The following is a 7,269-nucleotide window of genomic DNA, read 5'->3' as shown; positions in this document are numbered from 1 at the left end:
AGCTAGGATGAAACAGAAATGCACCCCAGAAGGAAATGAAAGAAAAGCCAAGCATGGGTTTTCATAAAGAAAAAGTTAAAGTGTCTTCTGTGAATAAATCCAATTTTGGAAAGGGTGACCTTTGGATTAAGTGTTAATCAGTTTCAGCTGATAAACTGATAAGTGTGTTGATAAGACCGTGAGAGTCAGGAAAGAGAAAAAGGAAGTGTTTTTTAAGTTAATAATACAATGATTTGCAGTAGAGGTTAAGTTTCCTTGTTTAGCAAAAAGTAAGATGAAAAAGTATACTAATGCCTGCTGCTGCTGCTATTTTTCCAGAGCTTTCCTAAATACCACTTTGTAGGTAAAACGGTGTCATATAGTTACTGCCAATGACTCAAATACCTTGTTTGTGTTCTTCTACCTATTTCATTTAAGTTCCAGGCTTTAATCTGTGGTCTGCAATTTCCCACTGATAAGTATTAGCATTTAGTTAGCATTTAGTAATAGCAACTAAGCAGATAATTGTCAAATGACAGTTACAGAAGTCAGACACAAGCATATGCTTACTACCTAAATTATCAGTGTCTTCTTCATGTCTGCTTTTTTTTTTTTTTTCCTTCTAAGGGCATCACAGATTGTAGCACTGAATGTGGTTCTCAGTGTCCTATTTCTGTTATGGTGTCATATAGGAATATTCTATTTTCACAGAGTCACAGAACCATAGAATAGTTAAGGTTGGAAGGGAACTCTGGAGATCATTTAGTCCAAACCGCCGGACAAGCAGAGTCACCACCTAGAGCATAATGCACAGGATCATATTCATGTGTGTTTTGAATATCTCCAGAGAAGGAGACTCTTTTTTTTTTTTTTTTTTTTTTTTTTTTTAGGAAAATAAATGGTCAGTTAAGAGAGAATTTTTTTTCCTCAGCTAGCAATTGAGACCAGGACTGATTTTCTTACCTAACTGTTCTTCTCCTATAATTCAATACATTTTTTGGAATGGTTATCTCAGACTTGTTAGTTGCATAATGTTACAATGACTTCAGTCAAAATCTCGATAGGCATAGGAGAGCAGCTTTTGCCTTGATTGGCAAGGTTTTATTTCAGGTAGATACAGAGATAAACAAAATAAGGAAAGAATAAGTTTACAAGAATGAATATACAATAAATACCAAAATAGTTCCAGTAAATAATCTTTTTTTTTAATTTTTTTTAAATCCTATAAATGTAATCAGAAAACCCAAAGTGGTTTCCTTGTGTTTTTGTTGTTGTCTAGTTGTTGTTTGTTTGCTTGTGTTTGTTTACCAATTCAGTTTGGAGAGAAAAAAACATTCTTGCTTCCACCAACCATACACACACACACACACACAAAAAGCAAGATAAACTAAATAATGGAATTTCAGGAGATTAAAGTCCTCAAAATTTTCACTGTATAAGCAATATAATTTTTAATAAATCTACTCAGTGATTCTCGTCAAACGTTCTAATCAACTGAAAAAGCATCAATAGTCTTGTATTTTTTTTCAGCTTTCTAATTAGTTCAGCTTTTTTCCTACCCTGACATTACCTTCTGGAGGAAATTGATATTCACTTCAGTGTTCTCCTGTTTCTACTTTCTCTCATAGTGAGTATCAACTCACTTTCTTAATGCAATTTTCACATAATGAAGACTGGGTCTCAGCTGCTACTAAAGCATATGAAGATATGTCTCTGCTAATCAGAATTGGAATTTTTAATGTTTATACTACTAGAAATGTGAAGTTCTAAAGATGATTTTGATTAATATGTGTGCTCTAAATGGGACATGGACATGGGAGATTTTGTATTTGTCATGTTTGTATTTTTATTAATTTGTATTTTTTAGTTTCTTGATTGAACACATAGAGCATATAGGAAGTGATAGATATATATATATTTTAATCGTGCACATACTGCATATGGAAGCCTCCATGCATATGGAGACATTTGTCTCCAATAAACACATATTATTATGTGTTTATTGGATCATATATTATTTTCAGAATCACAACACACACCACAATGTCTTCAATTGTTTGTCAACACCTGACAATGAGCTTGGATTAAGATGAAGAGTAAATGTACAGTAGGTTTGTGATGACCCAGTGAATGAACACTCCTGTTCTGGATAAAGAGTGATTTATTCCTCTTTCACGATAATCCGACTCAGTGCACAGTAGACAAGTTATAAGACAAATCATTCAATTACTGTGAACAACTCTATAACCCGATGACCAGTAAAATCAACATATCAGTAAAGGATTAATTGAAAAGTTCTATTACTCTGAACAAACCGAACTAATACTGAAGGCAAAGCTACTTTGACAAAATGATCATTCATATATTCAAACCACATATCTTTTCAGCTTAATGTCCTGAATAGGCTAGACAAGCAATCTAGATTTCAAGAGATCTTAAATCTTATTCTGCATTGATCAGTCACCTGTCTGCTTCTTAATTTCAGCAATTATTTTTTATCTACGATTTTTCTCCCAGAATAGAAATACTTAAACCTGAGTTTAGCTCTCTGATCTTTAAACATTACAAATAAACAAACAAAAATCCTATAAACCAGAAATCAGTTTTCTATACACATAAAAACTTTCTTTGACCACAGTAGCTAACTAGTTAACTAGTTATGATACTGATATACATCATGCATCTAGGGAAAAACAAACAAAAAAACCACAATGCAATAATATTAGAAACTTGAGAAAACACACAAAAGAAAACCCAAACGCGTATTCAAAACTGGGCTTATGCTTTATATTTCCAAGTGATTGCTATTTATTTCTTGACTGTTATTCTTTTCTGCATTAGAAATTGGAGCATTCATAAATGAGTTCGGCAGAGACTTGTTATATGGTGGCAGCAGATCCAATCTATCAGTGGTAATAGAGATAATATCACTTAAGCTTCCTGGTAAATTAAAGTATATGATATTAGATTTTTGTGCCTAATTTACCTTGTATCAGAAATCCATCTGCCATACTGATTCTTTTCAGGATACCCCTTTTTTTTTTTTTTCCCCCAAGTGATCAGATTATCATATTATTAGTTGCTATTGTAATTTTGTTCTCTGATCTGTTTATAAATTTTAACTCCCCCTTATTAAGTTTTATACTGATGATTCATTGGGCAGTTATTCTATGATGCATTACATTATATGAATTTTACAAATCTATTTTTGAAAACAGAGTACTAAAAATTAGATAATCTAGTCCTCATGAGATTACCAAAGTAAACATCCTCATTCACAAAAGTCAGATTGTACTTACTTGACACTTCTGAAAGTCAAGTCACATATTCTAGAGTTCCATTCTCAGACACTCAAGTCTAATGTGTTAAATACATTTTTCCAAGACATCAAAAGTTGGAACTAACTGCTCGTGTCAATATAACACTCCGGGTAAAGACATTAATAATTTTTAAAGGTGCCTTGAGGAAAAGAACTACAGAAGCCTAGCCTAAGGTTAAGAACTCATCTTAGTCTTTCAAGTACTCCACCTGTGTAATGCTGACATGCACTTTTGTTTATTGCTTAGTGATTTTTTTTGTCCTCTTCTTGACAATTCAGGGATATCCTTTTGGCCCATAGGTTATAAAGTTGCATAGTGGTATCTGAGAACAAGACATCCATTTTGTTATGGAGTTGAAATATACCTAGAAATGAGAAAAAGAATACTATACCCCTTTTCCTTTTCCAGACCTCACTTTTCTTCTTATTCTTTTGAAATACATGTGTATGAGTCGATAAGCTAACTGGGATCAAGGTCATGCTATATAAAAATTCCCCAATCACTCCTCCTTAGTGAGCTTTGTTTTACACTGCAGTGCAGTAATGGAACATGCAAGGTAAATTTCTCTGAGATAGAATTAAACTAGAAGATGGGTCTTTAGCCCACAAGTTCAGTTTATACCTACTGTGAAGTAGCATCTACCCTCATCCCCAAGGTGTGTATGGTATGGAAGTTAGGTCCTCAGCACCAATTTATGTTAAAAATCCAAGCCCATTGGACCAAGTTCTAATACAAATGCAGAATATAACAACTTTTTGTCTACTCCAGACTATATATAGTTATCTAGCCACAAATGTCTGGCAAACACTGAAACAAGAAGTAACCAAAGAAACCAATAATTAACCAAATTAACAGTAGTGAAGTAAGCTAATAAATCACTATCACCGATAGTTTTTCCTCACCAAGGTGTATCTCAAAAATAGCTACCATCCCAACAGAAGGAGGAAACTGTTTTACCATTTTACCCATACTTGTTTCTGAAGCAGGCTGACATGAATCTGACATTTAAGTATTTTCAGAATATAAATCTTTTCTGTTTTAATCCCTTAAAACAGAGAAGGCTAGACGGAGGTGGGTGTGAGAACAGAAATGGTATCTTAGAAATTATGAGTCTGCATAGCACCAGTGAAATCAAGAAGGAAAAGCTATTTTATATTAGTATCTTTTTAGAAGTTTGAGTAGTATTACTGTCTAATAAACTTTTGTAAGAACTTATCAATAAATACTTCTCAGTAATATTTTAGGACTGAAGAAGTAGACCTATGACACGAATTCTTGCAAATGGCATTTGGGGAATGTTTTATCTGCAGCAAACATTGAGGCTTGTTCTTGACTTTGTAGAACACAGTCAGGCTAGACAGCCCCTTCTTGAATTGTATCTAGAAGAGGAAATAGGCAGAAGATGAAGGAATAATTACTTCACAAAGAGTGATATTCCTAAGGTCAGGTGTAATACATTGGTTTTATCACTTTATCACTTCAAGAAGGCTATGGCAACTGCAGAATTTATTTAAACCTTCAGTGGTGAAGGACAGCTGACCATCTTCTAAAGTGTCCCTTGGTAGCCGCATATCAAATATAACAAAATTCAGTTACAAAAAATTCTCTGCTCTTTCAAGTGGTTTTCAGGACATTCATTTAATTTAGTCTGAATCCAGATGAATGAATATTGTGTCAGTTCTGAATAGATACAGTTGCAGGAAATGCAACTTACATGTTTAGTGTTTTATTATTATTATTACTAAAGTAATTTTTCAAAATCAGATTTGCATGAAGTCTGATACATTCTCCTTAAAAAGCTGAATTTGAAGATCTGTACAAAACTGAGAGGAGATGTTGGTTTGAAAACTCATCCTTACAATAACTCAGTAGCATTTCTCAGCACTTAGCAGAGAGCTTCAGTCCTTTCTACAAAATTTTATTGACTTATAGCAATGGGTAATTTAAGAAAAAATATCTACACTGGATTAGACCAGTGTTCAGTCCAGCCCTATGCTGACACTAATATTACCAGAACAACAAACTGTAGAGATAGATAATATGAGGTTTATTTAATTTAATTAGCATTGAAGTCCATAGGCATTTCTTATTATTGTAAAAGTCAGTGCTTTGTTTATTTCTTTATAAATTTCAAACTCATTTGAACACCTTTCACTAATGTCAAAAAACACTTTGACACAGTCTTTTTTTGAGAGGCATATCAGTATGAAAACTGTCATACTATTTATTGTTGCTAATAGATATTTTTAATATTAAAAGTTTTGTGAAGTGTGAGCATTAATTTTCCCATATACTCTTTACAGAAAGTCTAACTTAAAGGATTGTTATGGAAATAAGATTGAGATATAGTTACTAGGTAGAAAATTTTACATGAATATAAATTTCATGGTTTAAGTGATGTGACCCACAAGGACATGCTTGTCAAATAAGATCATGGGTGAAGAAATATTAATCTTGTAAAATCTGAAAATGAAAGGAAGTGATACTTTAACCCATTTTACTCAATTGATGACATTTCATGTAATTAATATGTTTCAGTTTACTAGCAAGTAATGTACATGTGTTTCAGATTTCATCAACATGTTGAATGAATCTTGAATTCTTTTGAGTACTTTGATACTTCAATAACAAAAAATAATATCTATATGAGTAGGGGATGTGATGGGACATGCATGTGTACTACATGTGTATTACATACATGTACAAATGTACAACATTTCTGGTTGTAGAAAGTGCAAAAAACTACTTCTATGTTTAAAACTAGAGTTAGACAGTTTCAAAGAAAAATGAGATACAGGCTTTTAGTATTCTTTTTTATAGAAGAGAATGTCTGGTAGCAAGACCTGAGGCAAGGATTTATTTCTGTATGTTTGGCTCTTAGCAAACTATCATAGTAGTCTGGTACCATCATAGCTGTTTTTCTCTCCTGACCACACCTTAAAACCAGTTTTTTCCAGTGAAGCAGTGATGTGGAAAATATCATGGCCACAGTCACAAAGTGAAGTGGAGCTTTAGGAATCAAGTGTGTTACCTGAATGTTTTAGCATGTCTTCAAATTTGTGTTAACTCCAAAATCCTTCTGTTGTAATACCACTCTTTTCCTGCCAGGATTCCTGCACCTGAATAATCCCTAATTGCCATTGTAGTAATTTCACAGCCTTGTCCTGAACCTGAAAGATTATGTCTGTCATCTACTTTTATTTGTTGACTGGAAGACTTAATTTCTCCAACGTTCTTTCACACAAACCCGAGAAAATATCTCCAAATACATTTTAAGCTGATGAAGTCAAAGAACCTGAATAAATGCAGCTAGTCCAATTTTAAACATCATAATAACGAGAAAATACAAAGAGTAGCACAGTAACATTTACCTCCACAGTGGGATAATAAATGCAAATTTAGCACCTGAATTTAACAAATGATTTAAGCATATGAGATAAGTGTGTTCAGGTCAATAGTATTACTGATGTGTTGTTATGCATGAGTGAGAGTTATGCAGATGTTACACCGGAGAAACCAAACCAGTGAACCCAGACATCTTTTCACCTAAAAGTCCTTAAAAAATTTTATGGTTTCCTGTGGAGATCTTAACAATTGCTGACTTCCATCTCACTAGGGTTAACAGGAAAAATTTTGCATCAAGAATATCTACTTTTTCAAGATAACTTTTTTTTTTTTTTTTTTTTACACTTGACAGTGCATCTGGCAGCTCATTTAGGTAAAGGACAATTATTAATCACCTTTCTTTATTTCACTTATGATGTATGAAGTCTTTCACACTTGTGAGATTTCAGAAGTATTTAAAGCTTATACCTCCCTCCTGCTAATTTAAAGTTTATTACAAATAGCTTTCTTTGTGGAAACAGCCACCTGTGTTCATTTAGCAGCTCATGGTCACTCTAAAATTCATTACTCTACTGCTGAATTTTGTTTGCTTTCTTCTGGAAAAAGCTACCATTAGATGCTTTTC

The sequence above is a fragment of the Anser cygnoides genome, chromosome 1 (assembly GCF_040182565.1).
Source record: "Anser cygnoides isolate HZ-2024a breed goose chromosome 1, Taihu_goose_T2T_genome, whole genome shotgun sequence".
In the NCBI taxonomy this organism is placed as follows: domain Eukaryota; kingdom Metazoa; phylum Chordata; class Aves; order Anseriformes; family Anatidae; genus Anser; species Anser cygnoides.
This window is presented reverse-complemented; position numbering follows the sequence as displayed.